General features: G+C 40.3%; 1 protein-coding gene across 4 annotated transcripts in view; it reads left to right on the forward strand.

Moving 5' to 3' along the window:
* The first annotated feature begins 4,048 nt into the window (after positions 1-4,048).
* KCNB2 (potassium voltage-gated channel subfamily B member 2) overlaps positions 4,049-27,154 on the forward strand; it is a 485,359-nt gene continuing 462,253 nt past the window's right edge. The window contains exons 1-2 of one of the 4 annotated variants that reach the window (XM_089334544.1): positions 4,049-4,388; positions 12,718-12,829. The gene's annotated coding sequence lies outside the window, so the exon portion shown is untranslated. 4 annotated transcript variants of the gene reach the window in all.

Consider the following 27,154-nt stretch of genomic DNA (forward strand, 5'->3'; position numbering starts at 1 on the left):
GCTTATTTCTTACACTAAGTCTTCAAAGGACAGCCAAATCTGTCTCAACTAAATCCCAAGGAATCAATGAAATTGTACTTATCTCCTCCATGGAGAACATACAGCTCATTTATTTTTCAAGTCCCTACTGAAATGTGTGAGTGTAGTATTTCAGTGGCTGCTAAGATTCTCAGTAGCTCAAAATTGTCTGGACTTCCCTACACTTTTATTGAGAAGGGGAAAAGAATGCACATTAGGTGTAAGAATATGGTCAATTCTAATTACCCTTCAGTGGCCACTTTCTTGTATGACAATGAGAACCAAAGTAGTATCTGCCATTACTTTTAAAAGTATAGTCTTGAGCTCTGTATATGATTATGTTTATGACTAAGAATGTAAGATTGTGCTCATGGTAATGATGTTTGAGGAAGGTTACTATTTACCCATCTTTTGGTATAACTAGGTTATACCAAATGAAACAAAACCTGCCTCCCAAATCAAAGAATATCCGCTTGTTTGTTAATATATAAATGCCTATGTGCACTCACACATGCATTTACAGATATGTTTGTGTATTATGCCTTTAATTTTTAAATATTCTTGTGAAATGCACTTTTGTTTTTGTTTAGCTTTATTCAATATATCATATATTTGCTTTCATTGCACTTCTTAAAAACATTTATTTGTGAGGCAAAGATACAGAGAGAGATACAGAGTGAACTCCCATCTATTGACCCACTCTAAACATCAAGCTGAGAGCCAGAAACTTAATCTGGTCCTTATATGTGGGTGCCAGGGACCCAATCACCAGGGCCATTATCTAATGCACAGAATCTGGGATACACAATAATAAAAGCTGGAATCAGGAGTGGAGCCAGGACTCAAACTCAGAAGGCTGGTATGAGATGTAGGTGTTTCAACCAGTATCTTAACTTCTAGGCCAAATGCCTGCTCCTCCATTTGATTTTGAAAAAAAAAAATTTAACTCAAACTCTCTTTCTTTAGTCTTCAAAAATGTATAAATTACTATCCTTATGCTTTTAACATTTTGAAATATGTTGATTTCCCAGCCTTTACTGCCTTATTCTAATCTATAGACTATTTGCACAAATGAACTTGCCAACACAAATTCCAAACTTGGTAAGTTAATAATATTGGTAATGATATTATTAAGATTATACTAAATATTTCAAAATATTGTATTCAAGAATGAACAATCCAAGAAACTATTATACTTTATATTGTGTGTGTATATACACACACACATCTATATTTCTATATACCACTACTTTGATGTATGAAGAAATACATTCTTCTAAATGGAATCTAATGTTATGCATAAAGGTATTTCAGATTAAACTTGTATCACAGCTATTTATTTTACCCAGCATTATGAAGCAAGCATTTTGACATACTAAATAGACATTTTTCCACTTTAATATAATTTTATCACATCTCAAGGTAAATCTGAAAATTAAAACACAAGCCAAAGGAACATTTCAAAAATATCAATAAAAATATCAAAAGAAGACAGCTTAAGGAGCAATGTGAAAATAGTCTGACTTTTCAGCTAGATCATTTCATTTTTTTCCTTTAGAGAACAAATTAAGAAAATCCTAATTGTGTATCCCGAGATGGAGCCACATGATGTAATAAACACAAGAGTCTGCAGCTTTCCAGAATTCAAGCTGTGCGTATGGAGAACTCTGCTATTCCCAACAGTCTGTATCCATGAGTTATTCTCTATCACTCATTTGGAATATGAGTAATTTCCTAAGCAAAATTAGATTTTTTTCCCCTCAAAGACTGTTTTTCTTATCATTACATGTTTACAGACATGACTCAGACTTGATGGATAACTTACTTGTAGCACCTGCTTCCCAGAAATGGAGATAGTAGCATTGTGTCTTATACAACAGAAAATGTGCTCTCTTGACTAGTGACACTCACATAGTAAACAAATGGATTAAGATTTCTTAAATATAATGGAAAACCGCAGTAAATGTTTAAAACAAATACTTGTCAAAAATTATTATTGAGGTGGTCAGTAATATTGATGTTGGACTAAAATAGTAAGAGAATTTTTCACAACTTGAAATTCATAAAAGGTTATCATGCTATTTAAAGTAAGGCACCCACCAGCACTGTGGCATAGCAGGTAAGGCCTACACCTGCATTGCTGGCATCCCATATGGGTGCCAGTTCGATTCCCAGCCACTCCACTTCCAATCCAGCTCTCTGCCTGGGAAAGAGGTAGAACATGGCTCAAGTTCTTGTGGGAGACCTGAAAGAAGCTCCTGGAAGAAGCTCCTGGGAGATCTGGAAGAAGCTCCTGGCTCCTGGCTTCAGATAAGCACAGCTCCAGCTGTTGCAGCCATCTGGAGAGTGAACCATCTGATGGAAGACCTCTCTCTCTCTCCCTGCCTCTCTTAACTCTGTCTTTCAAATAAATAAATTAATTAAAAAAATAAAGTTAGGCACATTCAAAATAAATCATAAGAAGTTTTTCTAGGCTTAGAATACTTTATAAACTCCATTCAATTGACAAATATCATGTCTGACGAAAGTTGTAAAATGAATGTTTGTTACAAGAATAGGTTTCTTTTGCAGGCATGGTCTTGGGAATAAGAATAATAAGGCCTTGGAGCAACTTACAATTTTAAATAGTAAGGTATGTACTTAAGGTTGTGTGTTTATATATATGTTATCAATAGCAGTAGAAACATATCTTTACAAAGTTTTCTGGGTACCAAACCAGTACAGTTAGAGATGGGGAGTAGTTCTACTGGTCTGTAGCACAGTAGTGTAATTATAGCCTGCAACAATTAATCATACTTGTAACTCTCAGAATAACTGGAAGAGAAGAGTTGGAAGGTTCCCAACACCTAGAAATGGTATTTGAAGAGACGGAAATGATAATTAACCTGATTGTCATATTACATGTTGTATACAAGTATTGAATTATGATACTGCACTCCATTAAAAGGACAAATATTAGATGTCGATAAATAAAATTAAAATTAATTAAAGTTAAAAAAGACAGTTGGGAAATTATGCTATGGACATCAAAGGGACTGAGTGGTCAGGAAGCGGCAGAGTGTGGAGTGGACCCTGAAGGACTGCAGTGATTCGGACCTGAGACCTGGGAAGGGACATACCAGAGGGAGAGATACTCATGTGTGCAACGGCACAGACGTGTGCAGACGCTTTCTGGGGAAGCCACGGGCCATTTGTAAATGGGAAATGATGCAGTCAGGGGTGCGTTTGGAGAAGAGTCATTCGCACAAAGTCTGTAAACTCTGTGAAGAATAGAAAGACTTGCAGGCGAGGAAATGGACTTCCGGCAGGTCCCCGGAGATGTGGAACTGGAGCTTGGGAACAGGCCAGGGTTGGAGATAAAGGTTTGGGATGAGGCCATGCTCATACTTGAGGCTGCGTGACAGAGCAGAAGGCCAGGGCAGGCTCTTGCTGGGAGACAATGGTGTCAGAGGGCCATTTTCCAGCCTGACCACGTAGCCGGATGCCCGACATCTGAAACAACCACTCAGAACAAGGTAAGACAAGCGGGGACGCGTGAGGCCTAGGTGTGGAAACCAAAGAAAAGAGCAAAGATTTAATGGGATGCACTTAAACCCGAGTGAATTTGGACTTTAACACTCGTCTTTCTTGTTCTAAAGCAGCTCTAGAATCCCATCTTTTAAGATACCTGTAAAGGGTTCGCAAAAGCCCCTGTAAGCACGTGGGCTGTCTCTATTCTGCCCTGTCAAAGAGCATTTGGATCAGGAACCTGTAGGGCCAGGGACATTGTTCAAGTTCATTGTCTTTACTGCGCCCAGAAGATGCGGAAAGGTTTGCATATCCACCCTGACACCTCACTAAGGGACAACTTGGCATAGTCTCCCAGTTGGGTAAGAAGATGGACAAAGGAAAACAAAAACAGAAACAAAAACCCAGGGTCTGAACAGCGCCCCCGTGAGTAGCAGGAGTTAAAGCTGCCACCGACCCGGCTTTACCTGCAAAGCCAGGAAAGCTGGGTTACTCTGGGCCAGTGACAGCCCCAGGCAGAGCTGGAGGTGCCCAGAGGAAAGTCAGATCCTCTCAGCGCTCCTAGTTAACCCCGCAGATCCTTCCTGGGCAAGATACTCCTGGCCCCATCATTCAGGAGCCATCTGTCCTCGCCACAGTTTCCCGGGTGGAGCGGCGAGCCCAGGGGCAGAGTCGTGTAGGGGGCAGGCGCGTGGGGGAGAGCCCAGCCGCTGAGAGCAGAAGGGCCGGGGAATCCCGCGAAGCCGCCAGAGCGCGTCTCGGCGGGGTATCCCGGGCTTTCCCGGCCGCCGTGCGTGAGGCGGCAGCGGGGCCGCGGACCCTCTAGCCCAGCGCAGCCGGGTGGGAGCTGCACAGCGAGGCAGGTGGGTGTGGAGCTGGGCCTGGGGGGCCGGAGGGAGCGGCGGGCGCGTGGGAGCACCGGGAGGCTCCCGCCGAGGTGTGGCCCGCGCCTGCCCGCCCGCGCCCGGGCCGCGCCCCGGGGCACAGGGGCGCTGTCCCCTGCCGAGCGCACAGCTCCGGCACCGCGAGGCCGAGCCCTGGCGTCCCCCCGTGGTGCCGGGTCGGCCACACAGCCTCGCCACCCCTCCCCGCCGCCCACCTCGAGCGCCGAGGAGGAGGCGCTGGCGGCGGCGGCCGCTCCAGCCCGCGGGTGCGCGGAGCGCGGGAGGAGGAGGAGGAGGAGGAGCAGGAGCTGAGGTGCCGCGGGCGAGTGTGCGCGCCGGGCCGGCGAGCTCCGGGCGGGGGAGCGGCGCCCCCGGGCGCCCCGCCTCGCCTCCCGCGCGCAGCCTCTCCCAGCTCCGCCACAGACACACACCCACCCAGCGCCCAGCGCCCTCCGCCTCCGCCGGCCGCCGCCGCCGCGCTTCGGGCAGCCTGAACAAGCGGCAACTCCCCGGCTGGCGCGGCTCGCCTTTCCGGCTCCTTCCGCGCGGCGAGCTCAGCCACGCTCGATTTTTCCTTCTCGCTTCCAGCGCTCTGTCGTCTGGGCGGCGGCGGCAGGGGGATGGGGACCCCGCGCGGGGAAGGGGGTGAAGATCCATGAAGATTCTTGTTCTTTTTAAGGATGCCTTAGCTTCCTCCCGCCGCGTCTCCTTTGAGCCTTCCTCTTAGAGACCGGGAACCAGAGTCAGGGATGTAAAGAGAAGGGGCAAGCCCGCCGGGAGCTCCAGCCAGCCGGGGAGACCCTCCTCTCGGCGCAGGGGCGGGGGACTTCCAGCGACAGATCCTCGGCGAGGGGAGCCGTCGCAGGGAATCCCCCCGCCCGCGGTGGCGCCCGAGCCCGTGCCACCGCCGCGCGGGGTCCGCGGGAGCTAGGTAAGTGGCGGGGGCTTCGCTGCTCCCGCATGGGGGCTTCCGCTGGGAACGGGCGCCGCGGCCGCCTAGCCAGACCCGAGTTGCCGAAGGATTGGAAACTGCCCTGTGGTGCCGAGCGGGCTGACATACAAAGCTGACTTAGCCCGGAGAGGGGTTTTGATGAAGGCGCCTTCCCGGTGGGGGAAGGCACGCAAGTCTCAGCCCCTGAAAAGCGTCCCGGCAGCCTGACTGGGAAGGGCTGGAGCCGAGCTCTTAATGCCTTCTGTTCGTTTGTGGGGAGATGCCACACTCACATGGCACACACTTGTGGGACCGGATTTGGCGAGTGCGGATTCTCTGGTGCGTGAACAGCCCTCGGCAACGCAGGGACATGTATGCGTTTTATTCTTCGAGCTGTGCGCGGTCTGTGCTCGGAGGCTCGGTTCCCCACAGGGTGAGCGGGTCTCTAAGGAAAGCTCCATGGCTGTTTCCAACACACTCTGCTAAGGGACTGGGGAATGCAGTTGCCCTGGATGGCACCAAAAGCCGCCCACCATTTGCCTCCTTATTTGCTCCCAGTGCTTAATGACCTTTTTTTTTTTTTTTCCAAAATAGTATGCCGCCATCTATTTTCTCCAATTATGAGTATTTATGAGTATCCATTCATAAAAAATTGCCAGTGTGCAATATGACAGACGTGCCATGTACACAACATTTGCGACTACACAAGTGTCTTGACAGTGTGTTATGATAAATACAAGATTACCCTGGGGAAATTTAGGTTGCACCGATGGGCACTGGGTTGATTCCATGCAGGTTCAACATGCCTTCTAATCAAATTAAGCATGATGTCAATATTTTTAATAGCAGTTCACATTTCCATTATTGTATTGATTGGGTTGTTTTGGATCTTGTTGGGAATCTTTTTTTTTTTTTTTTAACCCCAGGTCAAAGGAAAAGCAAGCAGCTTACTGCTACTGCTTTTAAATGTCTAGTACGGTGTGGGACAGAGGACTGGTGGTTTATTAACCAATACAGATCAGCCACAGCATCATATTTCACAGGACAAGTGAGAGATTTCAGAGATCTGACTTCTTACCTGTCCTTATGGAATAACTTACAGAAAAGACTTTGAAAAAAGAGGGTAACATTTAAAAATATGTGTGTGAATGGATGTGTGTGTGTGAGAGAGAGAGAGAGAGAGAAAGAGAAGAAAATCAAGTTTTGCTTTGTTTCACTCTTTAAGAAAGTGTATGTGTGTGAAAAGTTGTCTAAGGCTTAACTTGTAACATATGAACAAAACCTACAGACTTCTAACTAGAGAGTTTTTTTGTTATTAAAGTAACCAAAACTTGAACAGTTTGGTAATTGGGCACATCATGCATATGGATGTGCATTTAATTATTGCTGGAGGTTTTTTTTTTTTTTTCTTTTTTTAATGTAGAGCAGGAATAAAGGGCTTATCCGGGAGGCCGCACAGGCTTTCCCTGTTGTAAATATCTTTTCTGGTTACCTTCTAGTGAATGTCCCAGGTAGAAATAACTTTTCCCCCAACTGAATGAAAAGTCTCCTGGAGACCTAGACAAGCTAATGTGCTCCACAAAGTCAATACTCTGATCCTCTCCCTCTTGCTGGTCAGGTTCAGACCCATTGTTTATCACAAACAGCATTCTGTTTAATGCACTCTTGTTCCTCCTTTGGCACTACTCAGACTTTTGGAGAAAGGAGTGAATCACTTGGCCTCTCTGTGCTTCCTGGTCCCCTTTCACCTTCACCTTTCCCTGACCTCCTTCATGCACAGAGCCCCACGTGGACTCTGGAAAATAACTATCCTGCCTGCCGCTTTGAGAGTTCTCGTTCCCAAATCTTCTGTTTCTATTGCCCCTCGCCCCTCTTTCCTTTCTGTTTGCCTCTTTTTTTCTCATGGAGTAGACCCATGCATCAGCTGAAACTATTTCCAAATTCGCTTCTCTTCACATCCCATTGCTCCGTTCCTTAAGCTTGTATGTTTATGGAATATTCAGATGGAGTGGTGGCAAAGATTGCCTCATCCAGTGTTTTCTATTTGCTATTAACACTTCCTTGTTTATGCTGTGGGGCAACTGAACATCAGCCGGTTTTTCTGCTTTTTGTTATGGTGATAAAAATGAGATGTCTAGAAAAAAAAATGAAGTGGCAGGATGTGGCTTCAGTCACATTTCTTGGCCACTTAAAATCCCATCTGTCCAGGTTTTTTGTAAACCTGCCTATCTATAAGTGTGAAAATCTATAAAGCATCTTCATTAAGCACTGAAAAAAAAAGAAATATTTTCTTGAATTTTCATCTAGCACTTTGAAATGGTGTTCCAGAAGGTCTGATATAGACTGTGCATGTACTAGGAAAGTAGACTAAATTACTGGTAAAATTTAAGAAACCTAGAGGATACAGTTCTTTCTGCCCTAATGCATTTTTTTTCCTTGATAGAAAAGTAATTAGTTCCTTGAAATGTGCTATTGCCTTAGAGACTGATTCCTGAGGAAAATCCTTAAAGTGGGTATAAAATCTAATCATGTACATTTTAGGATAACTATTTAAGGTTAAAGTTACTTGTTTCAGAATGTAATATTACTTGAAATTTGCCTACATTGTCATGGATTTTGCATGAAATAGTGATGCCTATTATTTTTATAGGGGCTCAAAAGAGTGGAAAGTATGATTGCTTTCTATGTGATATTTTTAAAGTTCAGAGTAGTTTTTAAGGTAAGTTTATGGCCTTGTTCCTCCCAGAGTGATGAAATAAACTTTATAGAGCAGAGCAGTCCTAAATTTTGGAGTCACACAGTACAAGTATCTTCATAGTCTAGATCTATTGCCCTTTTATTATTATTATTATTATTATTATTACTTATTTCCTCCTGTGCTGCTTAGAGATATCTCCTCCCCACCTCTTTACTGCAAGCATAGGTTGGGAGACAGAAAGCCCAATGTGTGAGACCAGGGGCCTCTTGACCCCTGCCAACGAAACTGTCTTGTATTATCTTGAATAGTGCCTGTTCCTGTAAGTTGAATTGGACCTATCTTTACTATCTGATTTAATGTCGGCTATCCACTCACCAACTCAGTCATTAACTCACTTATTACTTATTAAGTATGTATAAAGACAAGAATACTTAAACAGAATATAATACCGGAGATAAGGAAGGCAATCCTTATCTCAAAGGACTTTCTACAGTGTAGAGAATAAAAAAATTAAATAAGTCATTGAAGAATCACATTTATAGTTTAAAATGAGAGATCTCCTTGCATACAGAAATAAACGTAGCAGTTTTATACATAATACATTAAGCCATTCATGAGGTAGAACATGAAAATTCATCGCAGTCTATGCATTTGGGAATTGTTAAAAATAATGATAATAATAATAATAAATAAAATATGTTGAAATATTTACCTTTTTCTTTTAAATTAAATTAGAATAATACTATGAATAATGTTTTTATCTTATTTACATAAATAGAGTTATGAGTGAGAACACCTAGTTGAAACAGATACTATTTTGAACATTTTGCAGATACTAATATTTTAGTTCTTACAGTCCCCCATAAGGTAGCTGTCACTCATACCCTGTTGTGTAGATTTGAAAACTAATTTTCAGAGACTTTCCTTGATTTGTCTGAAGTCACATAGGAAGTGAAAGATAAAGTCATGCTCGAGTCCAGGCACTCTGGCTCCACTGTAACACTGTGAACTTAAGAATCTAAGAAACATGATCCCAGCAGAAGAAATGAAGCCTGCAGTCCTATGTTTACTTGAAGTCGTATCTCCCCACTAGTGGATGCTATGTGTCTTACTGTAGCAGGGTGCTTGGAAGGAGAAAACCCCAACATTTTCAGCATGACTTTGAAATAAGAAGATAGCTTATTTGGAGGCTGATTTTGAAAATGGGGGTGGGATTTTAGGAGGACACTAAACTGAAAGTTCTGCTATTACAGTGACCACAGAAAGTGAGGATGGTTGCCCAAGATGCTCTCTCATGGATCAATTTTGAATGCTTGCTTACTTCTGCAGGCTTTTAAACATCTTTGAAAATTATTTTGAATATAGTGTTACAGTGTGTTTTAATCTGCTTTCAAAATTATATATTCATGTCTTAAAAGAAAATGCTTAGTTTTCCATTGTAATTTTCTTTTACATGTGTCCTCATTTTTAATGGGTCTGTAATCCCAATATTTTTAAAACTTTATTTATAGACTCAGAGAGACTGAAGTGGGGGAGAGAGAGAGATTGACTGACTGATTCGCATCAGCTGGGTCGCTCCACAAATGCCCACAATAGCTAGTGCTGAGCCAGGCTGAAGCTGGGATCTGGTAACCCCATCCAGTCTCTCCTGTGGAGCCATCATTGATGCCCAGGCAACATATTTGCAAGAAGCTGGAATCGGGTACAGATCAGGGACTTGAATACAGGCATTCTGATATGGGATGCAAGAAGTCTAAACTGTAGTCTTAGCTGCTAGACTACATGCCCACCCCTTAACCCTAATACTTTAATGGAAATTCAAATATAGTCATGTATCAGATTTAGTTGCTAGTGTATTTTTCTAGAATGCATTTATTTTATTAAGTGGCAAATAACTGTAAAAAATTGTGAAAGCATATATAAAATCATAAATTGACATTTTCATTAAGAAAAGTTTAAATAATTTTGAAGTGAAATTCTTTCTTACTAACCACTATTTTTCTGTTTATGTAAAAAAAATCATCTAGATTAAATTTGAAAGACAAAATGATTAAATATTGATCATGAGATATCATTAGAACCAAATATTAGATCCATCCTCATGATGGACATTTTATTTCTCATATGGATATTTGGTCTCATACACTTAATCCCATTGAATAGCCAACTTCTAACTGACAATTGGTTTGCAGTGTATAAATTTGCTTTAAAAATATTAGAACTTTATACATGCCCTCATAAAAACAGTAGTTTAAATAATGTTCAGGTCCTCAAATAAAATCCTCTCTTCCTTCAAGCCCTTTGAATCAATAATATAACTAAAGTATAGTATTTTTAGCACTAACAATCCCAACCATTATTTATAGCAATATTCTGGGGAGTCATTTGATTTAAATAGTGTTTACTGACTTACTCAGGCTCTTTGGGGATACAGAAATGAATGCAGTACTGCAGAGGCCCACCAGGAGGAGAGAAAATGGAGAGAGTTTTTATGCAACTCTGATGTTAGGCAAGGTGGAGAAAGCTTCCTAAGGTTGGGATGGGCAGAATGCCGAGCATAGGTCTGTCATGAGAGGCAAGTTTTGCATATCCCTGTGGGATTCTTGTTTGTTATTTCATTCTCAACGGATCTACTCAGCTCCTTCCCTGTGCCATGCCCTAAGCTACTTATTAGGGGCATAAATATGAATAAGGCATCATGCACTCACAGCCTATATGTGCAGAAAAATAAATCACATACAAATCATAATTTTTGTTGGCAAGGTGACATGGTAATGTGAAAGAAGGCTTGCACCACAGAAACATCCCAAGAGTGAGAAACACGTAGTTGTTTTCGCTTCCTGGATGTGTTTGGAGCCATGATTCTCTCTTCAGTCAGATCCAAAGGCCCCTTTTTATAAACAGTGTTTTGTATGTTCTTTTTCTTTTCCTGAAATGATATTTATAGGTAATATAGACTGTCTGTACATATGATGTTTTAAAAATCAATATAAATGTCTTATCTGGAATAGAAAGGGCAAATAAATGGAAAGTAGATGTCTCAATATGTCTGTGTTCAGGTGTAACCACACCAGAAAATGTAATCAAATATGTGCTGGCTGCTAAAAAGGTATGAATTTGGATTAACATAAGTTTGGATAAAAGAGAAAATGTCTGAATAAGAAGATAATATCCAGTTAGATATTGATTACACTTTTGCATATTTGACAATTCGCAATAGAAGCAAAATAAATATATTCATTGAGTGTGGCAGCTGCAGTTGCAAACAGATGGGTGTGTGCTGGGTTACTGAATCAGTTCATGTGAATAGGAGTATGGATGGAGACTTGCCAAAATGGTGATCAAATCATGTAAAGCTCCAAATAAAGTATATTTACATTTTAAGATCTAATCACTCACTGATAGCAAGCGAGTTTTTAACTAACTTAGTTGCCTGCTGAGATGTAAAAGCTATGAAGGATGCAGGAATTCTTAGATTCCTTTGGAGTCTTGCCCTCCAAATACTTCACAACCTTAGAAAATCCATCAAAAAAGCATTGTATGGATCCCATTCAGCAGAACTAATCTTGGCTATGTTCTCTCATTGAAGGGAACCAGTCCGTTTCAAATGTGTGGCTGACTATTTGGCAAAGCAGTACTATGCAGTTTTTAGTAAGAAGGTAACTGTAGTGGCTGACTCATTAACAAAATAACTAGCAACAAAATCAAACCCTATAGATTGCTAAACATTCCCAACGTCCTAATAGTAGGCATGATATGTGAAGCTGGCTGATGGAGGTGATCTGATCATAACAGAGCTTCATCTTCTACATGGGAGTGTCGGATAAGACTTCACAGATGAAGTGACATCTAAGCTTGGTTTTCAAAGATGAGTAAACATTCCCCAGGCAGAGAGGAAGCAGGTGGAGCGTAGTCTAGGCTGAGGGAGCAGCATTTACAAAGCAGTGTCACAGAAAGGGCTTGGCTGGTGATTGGGGCTCAGGACTGGCATTTGTAGGGGACATGAAGCTGAAGAAGAAAAAGGTTGGGGAATACAGATCAGTGTATGATTGCATTCCTAAATCACTTGGACTTTATCCTTCTTGAAGGACAGGAAGTCAGGGGTCAAATACTGTTTTTAAAAAAGTAACATAGTGCACTTTATTTTTTCCCCTATAAATGTTGAACTAATATAAGGGGGATGAACTATAAAAATAAAAAAAAAATTATACTTGGGATACTGGCGAGGAGTCTGTTAAGAACAGCTGGTACATGGCCTGGAACTGATGTTAAACAGAGGCAATGCTAAAATGATAAAGGGGATGGTTTTGGATTCCTGGTAGCAAACATGCAATTAAGTGTCATCGTGTCATGCAGCTGCCAACAGTGGTCATAATAGCAAGGAATAGCCTCCCTCTTTTCTCTTAAATGGTCATTGTGTTAGCTGAGGTGACCTCCATATTTCAGTAGTTAATAGAGTTTCAGTGGCTTCTAACTTGCTCAGCTGGCAGTCCAATGTGTGTATTGGGTTCAATGATTTGGAGACCCAGGCTCTTTCTCTGAACTCTAGGAACTTGGAGCTTTCCATGTCTAGCTGGTAGTTGTGGATGAGAATGAAGATAGAAAAGGAACACCTCAGACATGACATGCCTTGCTTCATTTTGCTAAATGACTGTTTCTACCATATCCTATCTCTTCAGACACATTCAGGAAAACTGCAACCACAGGAGACAATCCAAATCCCATGTAGATGCTGCATCTATCTCAAAGTCCAGGTTCTGTGGGTGATGCTAAACCCTCCCCAACCCCCAGGTAAGTCTGAATATGGCCCCTTATTGTCCGGAAATCTTTAGACTAAAAAGCATGTTATTGATTTCCAAATACACATTGATAGATTAGTTTTGGAATAATTGCACTGAAAATTCCCATTTGGAAAAGGGAAGAATAAAAGTCATTAACACATAACATGGGAGAAATCATACTAGCCATCCTATTAGAGCCAAACTAATAGTGCCAGAAATTCCTTTATTAGACACTGGCTTTGGAGGAAGTGTGTTGTTTGATTTTCTTTGTAGCCCTGGCACCCTCTGGGAGGTTTTTCATTGTCCCTTACTGCCCATGGCCACATCTGAAGTAGTTGTTGGGAATTGTGCCCTTTATAGATCTCTCATGATCTTCTCAGGTGCTTCTTCCCAGTCCAAGTCTGAACACCTAGAGGTTGTTTTATCTTTATCTTTTCTTTTTACATAGGTCCAGTTAGTTTATTTGATAATATAGTTCCCTCAGAATTTTCTTGGGTTACTTATTTATTTGCTTTCTTTATGTTCGACTACCAACTATAATGAAAGTTGTTTCTTAGCCCTGCTTCTTGAACCTGCTTCATTTCTTTACCCATGTCTTAACCATCCATGTCTCCAGTGGTTACTTTGGGCTTGAGTGCTGAGGTGATTTCATTAATCAGGTCCTTGGGCATTTCTACGTCATTGTGGGAAGTCATCATGGGCGTCTGTTACAGAAAACCTTTTTCGTTTGTTCTTCAGCGTCACAGTTTCTGAAGCTGTGGGCTTTTCCAGCTTTGCATTTCTAGACTTTGGCTTTTCCTTTTTATCTCTGGTCTCAAATTAGCAATTCTTTCCTGAAGTCATCAGTTATTTTTTGAAACTTTTCTACAGGCAGGGAGGAGAAACTACTATACACTAATATTTCAGCTCTTTCTAACCATTGCCTCCAGTTATAGATCTGTCCTCCCAGCTGTGGTTTTTCCAGTGCAGTGCAGGGTTCCAGGGTTGTCATCTTCTCTATCTGTATCTTTGCTGATGGCCAACACCTCATAGTTAGATTTCTGTAAAGGCTTCACCCCTCCCCAAAAGGTATCAATTTCAGAATACGTTAGGATAATACTAGTTGTTATAACATACACCAGAATGTTAGTGATTTGACATAATAAATATATTTCCCACCCACATAACAATCAGCTGAAGAGAACACAGAAAAAGCACAACCAGTTGTTAAGTATCATGGCTCAGATGTAACAATTGCACTTCTGCTTATACTCCCTGATGAGAACTGGTCACATTACCCCACTTAGCATCAGGGGGCTAGGAAATGTCATCCTTGGCTCAACAGGAACTTCTTGGTGATAGTTATCTTTTATGAAGGGGAAGCATACATTTAGATAAACAATCAGCTATAGTTTCTGGAGTCATCTTCTTTCAAAATAAATTGAGATGTGGGGGCATGAATTATATCTATCACTAGTTTCTTCATGCCAAAGATGGCATTTTACCCATTTTACTTCCCTGTTTGTCAGATTTTTCTTCATTGTCTAAAGCATTGCTATTATAAGGCTCTTGTATACGTAACACACTCTGGATGAGTGCTTTGGGATAAAGGATGGTAATTACAGCATAAACAAGAAACTAACTAATTAAATGTTAGATGTCACTGTTCCTAGAATGTATTTACCATTCCCCACCACAAGGGTATTCCCATGTGCCTATGTCTCACTGGGCCAGGTCTTTTTCTTCCTCTAGACACTTCCTTTCATCTCCTCATTCAGAATTGTCCCACAATCCTTTTACAAGGTGCCAGTGCATGAGTACAAAAGTCAGAGTTTACTTGTTATGCAGAACAATTTAAATATTGCCTTTAAATTTCCAAGCACTTGCTTGGAATAGACAGTAGTTCATAGAGGTTTTTACCATAATAGTGTAGCAGGGGTGAATGGTTAGCCTAGTGTTTAAGATGCCTGCAACCCACTTTGAAGTATCTGGATTCAATTCCCAGCTCTGGCTTCTGCTAATGCAGATCAGGGAGGTGACAATGATGATGGTTCAAGTAATTGAGTTCTTGCCATTCACATGCGATATCAGGATTGAGTTCTTGGCTCTTGATTTTGGCCCAACTAGGGGGCCATTGTGGGCATTTGGGAATGAATCAATGGATAGAAGTCTCCCCCCATGAATTAATAGTTCAAATACAAAGAAGTTCTTTCCTTAATAGGATTTTATTATTTCTCATAGTCTGACCAACTTGAAATTGTAGGACATGCACTCGGCAAATATTTATTAAGCATTTTTCAGATATGTAGCACTTTCCTAAGTTTTGAAGTTAAGCAAGTTTAATCCTTACCTTCACTTGGCTTCCAGTCTACATGCAAGCAAACATGGAATCCCGAGGTCCCTTGAGTGGTATATGTATCCTGCCCTAGACTGAGGATTCTTTGGATAATGAACTATATTGAAAGGAAAGGGGAGGAGGCTATGTGGCCTATGATGTGCTAAACTGAGGGAATTAGAGACTTATGCCAGCCACCACTATTTCCCAGGGATTTGTTGTTGTTCTGCTTTTGGTTATCTGGTCTTCTGGTCTGTTTTTTTTTTTTTTTTTTTTTTTTTTTTTTGTATAGAGTCCTGGACTTGAGTTATTTTTATGTTCTTTTTTAAAAATATTTATTTATTTTTATTTGAAAGTCAGAGTTACACAGTTACACAGAGAGGAGAGGCAGAGAGAGAGAGAGCTCTTCCATCCACTGGTTCATTCCCCAGTTGGCCGCATTGGCTGAAGCTGCGCCTATCTGAAGGTAGAAGCCAGGAGCTTCCCCTGGGTCTCCCATGCAGATGCAGGGGCCCAAGGACTTAGGCCATCTTCCACTGCTTTCCCAGGCCATAGCAAAGAGCTGGATCGGAAGTGGAACAGCTGGGACTTGATCTGGCACCCATACGGGATGCCGGCACTGCAGGCAGTGGCTTTACCCACTATGCCACAGCGCCGGCCCCTTTTTATGTTCTTTCCTCCAAATTTTTAACAAGCAGAGCAAGTCATTCCTAAAAGGTGAACATCCGGGTAGGGGATTGTGGCATCGGGTAAGAATAGAGCAGATGACAGATGGCAGTTCCAACAGGCAGGAAGTTAGATTTTAGGAACATTAGAAGATAGTCTGGCTGAATATGGAAAAGGTTGGATGTCAATGTTTGGAGATTCTCACGGGCTGAGGTAGGAAGAGGCAGGATTAAAATGGTATGTTCCCATAAGCTCCCAGTGCTGTGGTTTGTGCGTGTGGGGAGTTTAGAAGAAGTCTCTCAAGTGGCTAGCAGGGGTCCACCTGGATTAGATCTGTAGTCAGAAAAATCAAGTGTTGGTCACGTTATCAACGAAGGGATTCAAGTACAGTGAATAGCACCATTTTTTATGCCATCATCAAACTGCCAACCTGTCTTTCCTGGACTTTCATTATAGTATATTAATTGGACTTGGCTACTTTTCTTGCTCTGTTATTAATTTTATACACTTTAAAATTTTTACAGAAAGCAAATCTGATCATATCATTCTTCCACTTAAAACCCTTATATGATTTTTCCTTTTTGGCCTGATGATGAACCACTGAACCATGGCCCAGCAGTGCTTTCACTCATGTGCTTTTGACATTCTTCTGTACAAGGCCTAGGATGCTCTTAAAATCTGGGAGGGAGCAGCGTTTGTAAGTGGAGGCCCAGGCTCTGTCGCTGGTGAGAATGAGGTAACTGGTAGACAGAAATGCCAATAAAGGCAAAGTATGGTGTTTCCAGTAGAATTTTTTTCTCTCATCCTTATGAAGAACAAAACTTATTTAAAATAGAGCAGAATTCTGCCTTACAACTTCACAGGAAGATCATCTAGACTAGTGCTTTCCAATAGAACCTGATATGATGATGGAAATGTGCTATATCTCTACCTTCCATGTACAGTATCCAGTAGCAACCTGAGTGACTGGATACTTGAAATGTGGCTTGTAAGAGAAATTTGATTTTATATTGATTTAAAGTAATTTAAATTTAAATAGCTGCATGATGAGTGACTACCATACCAGATAGTCCAAGTCTAGACTACTATTAGCATGAACTAATTTAGGATACTCTAAGTTTCTAAAGCAGTGTGGTTTAAATCCTAGAAATTGCATTTACAGCCCATGTCAGCTCCCTATTTACCATATATACACATGTTAGCAACCTCTGGTGCCCAGTGCCTGTTCTAAGCATCTCTCAGGCACATCCTGTTGAGGACTATGGGTACTTGAGGACTATGGGTACACTGTCTCTTGTTTCTATCCCTAGGCATTATTCTTTATTGAGGACATTTCTTTCTTTATGTGAACTGCACAGCCTGTAAGGTATTATACAAATGTAGAGCATTATCTCTCTGAGGATCTATGCGACATGACCTTAAATGCTTTCTCAGGCCCGCTTGTCCCAAACAGGACTATTCTTTTTTTTGGCCCCTCCTTCCTTCCCCCTCTTCTCTTGCTTTCCTCATTCCCCTATTCTTATTTCCTTTCTAACCTCTAAAATGACAGCCCACAACACTGGGTCCTTTAACAGGTTCCTTTTCTTTGCATATTGATTTCTTTTCCTTTGTGTTTATTTGTGAAAGCTATCTCATCAGTTCAGATCGTTAACAACAACAACAACAAAAAAGAAGGAAAAAATAAAAGACCCCCCCAAAATAGTTCAGATTATTAACTATGAAAACAAAATCTCTGAAATGATGATATTTCTTAGCATACCCATGAATACATGTTGACGATTTATCAGTTTCTTGATAGTTTCAGTGTTATTGATGTGAGAAATGTATGGTGAAGTATTGTCCTAGATTTTTTTCCCAATTACCACCTAGATAATAGTTTAGTTGGTTTTAATCCTTTGAAAGTACCTGTTTGTCTGTCTCCTAATTCTTTGCCCTGCTCTTCACAAATATAAAGCTTTCCAATGAGATCATTCAAAATGCAAATGTGGTGTTTGGGACACACAAGTCTGAAACCTGATAGTACAGGAACATTTAAAAAGAGATGGCCCATCTTCACTGCCGGCCTTTTCTTTCCTCTTAGTAGCTCAGAAGAAGTGTGTCTAAGGGCTTTCATGCTAAATGTCTCCAGTTCATAAAATCAGGATTATTAATCAGACTGTCATTAAATATTAATCTACATTTGAGATAAATGTCATTTTAAATTTGGATCCTAGTTTTTTCTAAATCTAAGGAGAGCATTTTCATTAGGCTTTATAGAAAAAGTGCAAATAGAAAGCTTAGACGCTATTAGGAAACTATTTCTGAATTTTGGCCTCTGGTTTGGTTCAGGCTTAGCAAAACACTTGATTTTTAGCATAATCATAGTTTGTAATCATGTTCATGTATATACATATATGCAACTAAAGCACAACACAATAAAAGTTTAGCCAATTTTTTAAACATTGTTGTTGCCAGGAATCATTAATAATGAGATTAAATTTGTCAGTATTTATACCAGGGTACTTCAAAACGTTTATGGAAAATGGAATTAAAATATAAGTTTCTTTTGATGTAAAAATGTGAAATTTTGATGTAAAAATGTGGAATCCATGCATAGCTTTTATATACACACTTTTCATGAATCTAAAAATTATTTTATTTATTATATGTATTTGAATGGCAAAGAGACAGACACATGTAGCAACTGGTTCACTCCATAAATGTCCACAATAGCTGCGCCAGGCTGAAGCCAGGAACCTGGAACTAATCCATATTTCCCATGTGAGTTGCAGGGATTCAACAACTTGAGACATCACATGTTGCCTCCAAAGCACAGTTGGGGTTTGATCCCAAGCACTCTGATAGAAGATGTGAGTCCCAAGCAATGGCATAACCACTGTGCCAAATGCCCACCCCCAATCAATTTTTTTTTTTTTTTTTGACAGGCAGAGTGGACAGTGAGAGAGAGAGAGACAGAGAGAAAGGTCTTCCTTTTTGCTGTTGGTTCACCTTCCAATGGCCACCACGGCTGGCACACTGCAGCCGGCGCACCGCGCTGATCCGAAGGCAGGAGCCAGGTGCTTCTCCTGGTCTCCCATGGGGTGCAGGGCCCAAGCACTTGGGCCATCCTCCACTGCCTTCCCTGGCCACAGCAGAGAGCTGGCCTGGAAGAGGAGCAACCGGGAAAGAATCTGGCGCCCCGACCGGGACTAGAACCTGGTGTGCTGGCGCCGCTAGGAGGAGGATTAGCCTATTGAGCCGCGGCGCCGGCTGCAATCAAATTTTTGAAGATCCGCTGTATGAAAGGGTTGGATACTCTTTGCATCTTTTCTTTTCCATCATTTCAAGCTTATACCTATTTTTTTTTTCTGTCTCTCTGAGGTAGTGAGGTCTAATGGAAAGAACTTGGGATCAGCAGTAGAATCCTTGGCCACTCACTGTGATGCTATATAGACCAATGGAAGGCATGATTCGCCCTGATAGAGTGGTCCTCTTCCAAATACTGTGAATTTTATATCTTTGGTATTTAAAAATAAGCATTTATCTTGACTATAAATCGTGAATAGTAAGATGAAGCATTTCTGGGAGTCACAGACTAAAATTTATGTTCAGTTTTAAAAAATTAGAGCTCCAAAAGCAGCTGCCAATCTTACCATCTCTAAGAAAATTATAACATACACTAGATTTTATGCATACATTTTTGCCAAGGGATATCCCTAATATTATGGGAATTATTTGGGGTTCAGTCTTTCCTTCTACTTTGTGTTAGGAAGATTGCTCATCACTAACCTCATATTTCCATTATTTATCTTTCTGAGACATCTAGAATCATGCAGTTCAAGAAAAATCCACAGTATCTTTTGAGGTGAAGAACATGGACCATTTAGATAATCTTGGAGTGAAGCACTTACTGGTTGTTTCATGTTGAACAGGGAACGTAGGTTTCTAAACTGCATTTTATTTTTCTATAAATAAAAGATAACAATACTCACCCCAAATTGTGTTGAGAAAAAAATGAAACTTTTTGTCGCTCCCCGTCTTCGTGGAGGAACAAAACAGGACCCTGCGCTGTTCTTTTGTCTGCTCGGCCCTCCCCGGGTTTGCTGCTGGTTCTTCCTGGGTTGGCTACTGTCCCTTCCACCTCCGTGGAAGGGCAGTTCCCCCTGCCACTTTCCCCACTTCCGCGGGGGAGTGGCACACCGCCAGCCGGCTCTCTCGGGGGCTGCACAGGTGTTCCTTCAGATAGATGTTCCTGGTGCATATTGTCTCTCTCCTCCTTTATAGTCCTCTCCACCAATCCCAACTCTGCTACCCACACGCTGAGCACGCTGCTGTCCTCCAATCAGGAGCAGCTCCTGCTGCTTATTGGTTGAACTGGAGGCAGCTGTGTAGAAGCTGTTTCCTCCTCTGCCAGCGCCATATTGTGGGAGAGCAGATGCATAGAATAAGTCTTAATTCCAGTAACTTAGTCTAGTCCGAGTTGCTCCCCACACTTTTCATTATTAGAATTTAATGGCATAAGCACCTGCATAGAATAATCACTCAATATTAGGAAGATGATAAAAATAATTATTAACAAAATTTGCAAAGCTATTATGAGATCATAATTTTGGCTGTCCTTCAGATACAACTCCAAGAATATCCCTACCTTCTAGGAAGATCCGTTGTATGAAAGGGTTGGATTACTCTTTGCATCTTTTAAGTAAATTTTACTTACGCACATTTTGATCTTAAGGTGAGGTAAAATCCAAATTATAAATCTGAATCTTATTATAGGAGTTTCTGTAATACTGATATGCTCTTCAGTTGTAATCCTGACTACATGAGGCTTGCAAAGATCAAAAAGAGTGGCTTACACATCATGATTTTGAAATCAAGTAATTATTGTCTCCTTGAAAAAAATGAAAAAATTAACATTAAAAAAGAGCTATAAAAAGGAAAAAAACACAACTTTACTATCTTTGGCCATGCTTTTCCTTTCAGTGAGAATAATAGGTATTTATTTCTGAATATTTTCTCCCTTGGTCCAAAGTAACAGTTCCTTTTATACCATTGCAGCCATAATTTTTATGATTTTTCCACATTGTTTTTCAAATTATTTATTTCAAGATTGTGTCATCTGGTAGAAATCACATGAACTCAGGGCTTCAGTCATTCCATCTGTGGTCCCCAATTTTCACATTTGTATATTGTTGATGGAAATTGTTGAGTTAATTTTTTCCTTATCAGATGCTTTGATGTTTTCTTATCAAATTGTGCAAAATTATAGCATTAGCAGTAAATTTGACATCCAAAGATTCATAGACGCTGATTGGTCATCTTGTCCATCTGCTTTACATTCTTACCAGTAATGATTCCAATAATTATTATCATTGTTGTAGCTCCCTAGCTTTTTGTACAACAGAGACACGTGGTAGCTCAAGAGAGGACAGGGGTGAGGGGAGAAGTATTTATAAAGTGCCAAAAACAGATGGATGCTTTAACATGCTGTTTAATGATCCTCACTGATGGCACAGGTGGAAGGAAAGCATCCATATAGGATATGGAGTTGGTGTCTAAGTGGTATCTATAGTTCGGAGAACCTTTTCACTTTTTACCTAATAATGAACAGAAAAAAATGAAACCTGCAATTACTTGTGAACAATTCAGGATTTTAAAATTAGTTCCATTAATGCTATTGATTTGTTAGCAATTTTTTTTCATGCTAGAATCTAGAACACGGCATTTTGAATACATTATTCAAATATAATCTTTTTTTCCATCAGAGGAAGGAAAGGATGGCAGGGAGGTATGGCTCTGCTGAGTGTTGTAAGGTGAGTTCTGGCAGTGACCTGCTTTGCATCTGAAGCTAAGATGCTTTAAGTTGTTTGGGCTGCTACAACAGAATACCTAAGACTGAGTATTTTATGAACAACATAAATTTGCTACTCTCAGTTCTGTAGGCCGTCAAGTCCAAATGTTTGCTGCCAGCTGATTTGGTGTCTGGTGAGGGCCAGTTCCTTATACATGGAGGCTTCTCACTGGGTCTTCGTATGGCATAAGGGGCAAGACAGTTTTCTGGTTCTCTTTTATAAAGACACTAATCCCATTCATACAGTATGTAATTACTTCCCCAAGAATTCCACCCCTTAATACCAACAACTTGGGGGTGGAATGTTAACAGAACTCTGATAGGACATACACCCGTGTGTTATGAATAGGATATATTGGGAGAGATTTCTACCTTTCACCTTCAGTTATTTTCTCAACTCCAGTAGTTCTGTACTTACATTTCTATTTTGATAGGGTTATTCCTTTAAGTCTTCACATAGCAATACATTATTTTGCTCAGAAACAGAAAAGATCATAAGGATGTAAGCTAATCTTTTGAAAAAATGCCAGACTCACTAACTTTGATTCTTTCTTTTCTTTATTCTCTTATTGATAGAAATTCCATTATATTCACTTTTCTTGCATGAGTGTCTTTCCTACGAGTAAGTGAGTATAAGCTGAGAAATAGAAAATGCACTTTTGCAAAATTTTAAACTTAAAAATTACCATGGTGAACTTTTTTCCATTCCTTATCTGTCCAATAGAATATGTAAATGAGCAGTATTCACATGGAAATGCCAATGAACCATAAAATCTCAGGGATAGAAAACACCTTACAGGCCATCTTGCCAGTCTTCCCATGAGTCAAGGATTTCCCCTTTGCACACCTGACAAAGTAGACCTGAAGTCTACTTGAACACAACACCACTGACTGTTAATTTTTTTGAGGTAGCACATTCTATTGTTGGGCAGCAATGATTACTAAATTATTAGTCTTCTTTATTGTCATTTGTTCTCTAGTTAAGGAAAATTTGACTCTTGTTTTGAACTGAGGCTTTGTTAGAATTGGCAAATAAGGGTCAACAGAACCAAAAATAAAATTGAAGTTACCACAATAAACTAAGGTTAGAGAATGTCAACCAAAACATCTGACAAAGAACAAACAGGATACTAGTGCTTTGAAATTAATTATTCACACATTTGTTCATGTTTTTTTTTTTGAGGTGGTTCACAAACATTGGTTAAACATTGACAACATGTGCCCTGCTAGCTAGGTGCTGAAGATGCAAATATGTATGAGATCTTCTTCACTTTTAAGTAACTCACAGTCCCAAGCAATGGCTTAACCACTGTGCCAAATGCCCAGTTAATAAGGTGTTTGGAGTTAATAAGCTCACATGTTGCTGCCGTCTCCTTCACTGTAGCCTTTATCACAATTGTAACTAGTTGTTTGCATGTTTCTTTGTACCATGTCTGTCTCCTTATACTGCAGTATGAGCTCCCTGATGTCAGAGGCTTTTCTTCAAGCAGAGTAGGCACTCTTAAGTCGAATGAATAAATAAGAAAGAATTCTAGTTGAATAGTTAGGATATGGTGAGAGCAGCATTATAAAAGATAAAACTTCTAATACATTAGAGCAGGAGAGATGAATTCATTCTCATCTCCAGGAAGGTATGTGCTCTTGACCTTGAATGAATTGGAGTTTATCAGACAGAGAAAGTGTGAAAGAGCATTTCATACATAGAAGTTATATTTCATCTGGGGAGTGGCAGATAATATGAGGTGGCTGGAATGAGAAGAAAATGATTTTTTAAAAAATAAAATATACGTCTTATTATTTATTTCTTCATTTGATTAATATTCATTATATATTCCCTGGGATACAATAATGAATAAGATTAACCATGATTGTTACCTTCAAGGAGCTTACAGTCTGGTGAATAAGGTGGATATTAATCAACTAATCAAAATAACCATCCAACAAATATAAAACTGATGGTGTGACAAGTCTGCTATAGGTGAAAGGTGCCTGGTTCTATATATGGGTTAAGATGCTACCTGTGATGCCAGCATCCCATATGAGTGCTAGTTTGAGTCCTAGCTGCTCTACTTCCAGTCCAGCTCCCAGATAATGCACCTGAGAGAAGAGCAAAGGATGGCCCATGTATTTGAGTCCCTGAACCCACACGGGAGACCTAGATGGAATCTCAGCCATTGTGGCCATTTGGAGAGTCAACCATCAATTAAAACATTCTCTCTGTCTCTCTCAGTCTCTCCTTGTCTCTCTCTAATTCTGCCATACAATTAAATAAAGAAATCTTTAAAAATATATAGAACTGTTGTGTAGTCAAGGAGATCTGAGAGAACTAAGACATTATCCTTGAGTTGACATTGGTAGGCAAAGAGGGGAAAGAAAAGATGTGCAAGTCCTGTGGCAGAGATGAAAATGGCACATTAAAAGTAAAGATAAAAGAATCTAGAACAGAAAAGTGAGTTCTAATAGTCTCTTAGTGGAATCTTTTGGTTCTCATTTATAAAGGATCATGTCACCTGCAAACGGGGATAATTTGACTTTCTCCTTTGCAATTTGTATCCTTTTGATTTCTTTTTCTTGGGTAATAGTTCTGGATAAAAATTCCAGAACTACATTGAATAATGGTGAAAGTGGGCATCCTTCTCTGATTCAGAATCTTAGTGGCAAGGCTTCTAGTTTTCCCCATTCAATATGATGCTTGCTGTGGGTTTGGCATATATTGCCTGATTGTGCTGAGGTATGTTCTTCCCAATGTTTTAAAGGACTCTATGGTGAAAGGATGTTATATTTTATCAAATGCTTTCTCTGCATCTATTGAGGTAATCATATTGTTTTTAATCCTTCATTTTATTGATGTGATAAATTGTGTTTACTGATTTGTGTGTGCTGAACCATTCTGGCATTCCTTGGATAAATCCCACTTAGTCTGGGTGAGTGTGTTGTTGGATGTAGTTTGCTAGTATTTTGTTGAGGATTTTTGCATCTATGTTCATCAAGAATATTGGTCTATAGTTCAATTTTTTTGTTATGACTTTCTCTGGTTTTGGAATTAAGGCAATGCTGGCCTCCCATGAGTTTAGAAGGATTCCCTCCCTTTCAAAAGTTTTTAATAGCTTAAGAAGAACTGCGATTAATTCTTCCTTAAAAGTTTGGTAGAATTTAGCAGTAAATTCATCAGTACTGCTTTTCTTTGTTGGGAGGGTATTATTACTGGTTTAATCTCAGTCTTGATTATTGATTTATGCCGGTTTTCTGTGTATTCATGCCTCAATTTTGGTAAATTATGTGTCTAGAAATGTATCCATTTATTCTAGATTTTTCCAATTTGTTGGCATATAGCTGTGTGTGAAAATCATCAAGGTACATGAGAGAGCACAGGGATAAGTACAGGACAGACCCTAAAGTGTTTGTGTTGCATGTGTCTTTATCTGAAGAGTCAAAACCCATGGAAAGTTCTTCTACAAGAGATGGCCCCAATCTGCAAATCTTTGGGCTGTGGTGTGCCCAGCTGACTGGAGGTGTCCACAGTGGAAAGAGGTAGATATTGTAAAAACTAGTGCTAGGGAAGCAGAGGTAAAGAAAGGCTCTGGAAGTGTACCCCTTTTTGTAAGAACACAAATTGCATGCCAACAACCATTATCCTTCACTGGAATGAAAAATATGTGGGAGATAACTCATCTCAGTTTAGTGTAGTTTGAATCAGTGTTTTGAGATGAGGGTAAACAAAGAAATAAAAGTTATTGAAAACTTTGGCAAGTCAAAAGCTAGGAATAATGAAATGAGATGTAGTAGAAAGAGACTTGTTTAGACATCTTCAGATCTAGGTTCTAGTTCAGGCTACTACAAGGGATGTGACCTTATTGCATCTGAGTTTCAAAAAGTGGAAATAAGCAAATTGAACCAGATTAATATCCAAGTTTTCTTCTGCCACATCCTGTGGTTCTAATCTCAAAACATGGAAATATATAAAGCATGACATAATGCTAAATCATAGAGATGAATTTCAGTATTTGAGCTTTTTTATTTATTTATTTGAAAGTCAAATCTCTCTCTCTCTCTCTTTCACACACACACACACACACACACACAGAGAGAGAGAGAGAGAGAGAGGAAGAATGAGTGAGTGAGTGAGTGAGAGAGAGAGGGAGAGAGAGAGATATCTTCTCTCCATTAGTTCACTCCCCAAATGGCCACAATGGCCAAGGCTGGGCCAGACCAAAGCCAGGAGGCAGGAGTTTCATCTGGGTCTCTCATGTGGGTATGGAGGCCCAAACACTTGGGGTACCTTCTGCTCTTTTCCCAGGCACATTAGCAGGAAGCTAGATCAGAAGTGGAGCAGCCTGGACTTCAACCAGTGCATGGGCGCTGCTGACAGTGGCTTAACCACTGCACCACAATGCCAGCCCTAGTATTTGAGCTTTTGATAGAGCTACAGTGACAAGCATTGACATGGAGGTTAATGTGCTAGTTGGGACATCCTCATTCCATAGTAGAGTGCTTGAGTTCAAGTCTCAGCTCTGCTTCTGATTCCAGCTTCCTGCTGATGTGCATGTTGGGAGGTGACAGGTGTTGGCTCAAGTAGTTTGGTCTCTGCCACTCATACGGGAGAGTAAGACTGAGTTCCTGGCTCCTGACTTTGGTCTGGCCAAGCCCCAGCTATTGCATCTGTTTGAGGAGTGAACCAGCTGATGGGGGGAGGGCAGGCGTGTGGGGGTCAGGGTGTGTGTGTGTGTCTATATATATATATGTCTTTTAAATAAACAGTATAAATACATGAATAAAATTTTTCCAAATATAAAGCCATATAGTCTATAATATATTTGATTATAGACAAGTAGGGACAGGAATGTAATTTGAAAGTGCATCTTTACTATTAAAACAGAGTCTAGCTAAGTAACATCCTTTGAACAGGAATCTTACTACTGAATATTCCAGACTGATCATTACATGATCTAAAAGCTATTTTTATCAGAAGAAACCTAAAATGTTCAAATCCTATCCAAATTTCATGAACATAGCTTGATTTAGTTTCATAGAAGCTAAATTTATCTTATGCCAAACATCCAAATGAAATAGGAAATTTAAGTCAATCACTGAAATAGCATAGAACTCCAGGTAGCTACTGAAGTTTGTGATATTTTTCAGGATATTGCCTCCCATTTCTTTCAGTGCTACCAACAGTCTCTCTGTAGGTTGCATTCTTTATTTCCCTCATTTCCTTTCACGTTTATTTATCTCCTTCACTTGGTTGTGACTATAGAAAGACTTTTGTCAAAGGAGACATTTCAAAGAACACATCTACAGCCCCAATGTATAGGATGCTTTTACAGTCATAATAGAAAGTCTTCTAACAGAGTGGCTGAATATCCATATAAAAGTTTGAGGCTTTGTGTGTGTGCATGTTTTAATGAAGACTGAACATTTCCATCAATGATTATACCATGTAGTTTATAAAAGGACCAAGATGCTTTGGCATTCAGTGTTCTATTTTTCAGAGTAAAGAAGGACTTTTTAGTAGTTATATAAAAGGT

Source organism: Oryctolagus cuniculus, chromosome 6, assembly GCF_051225735.1.
Source record: "Oryctolagus cuniculus isolate XC-2025 breed Fujian yellow rabbit chromosome 6, ASM5122573v1, whole genome shotgun sequence".
In the NCBI taxonomy this organism is placed as follows: Eukaryota; Metazoa; Chordata; class Mammalia; order Lagomorpha; family Leporidae; genus Oryctolagus; species Oryctolagus cuniculus.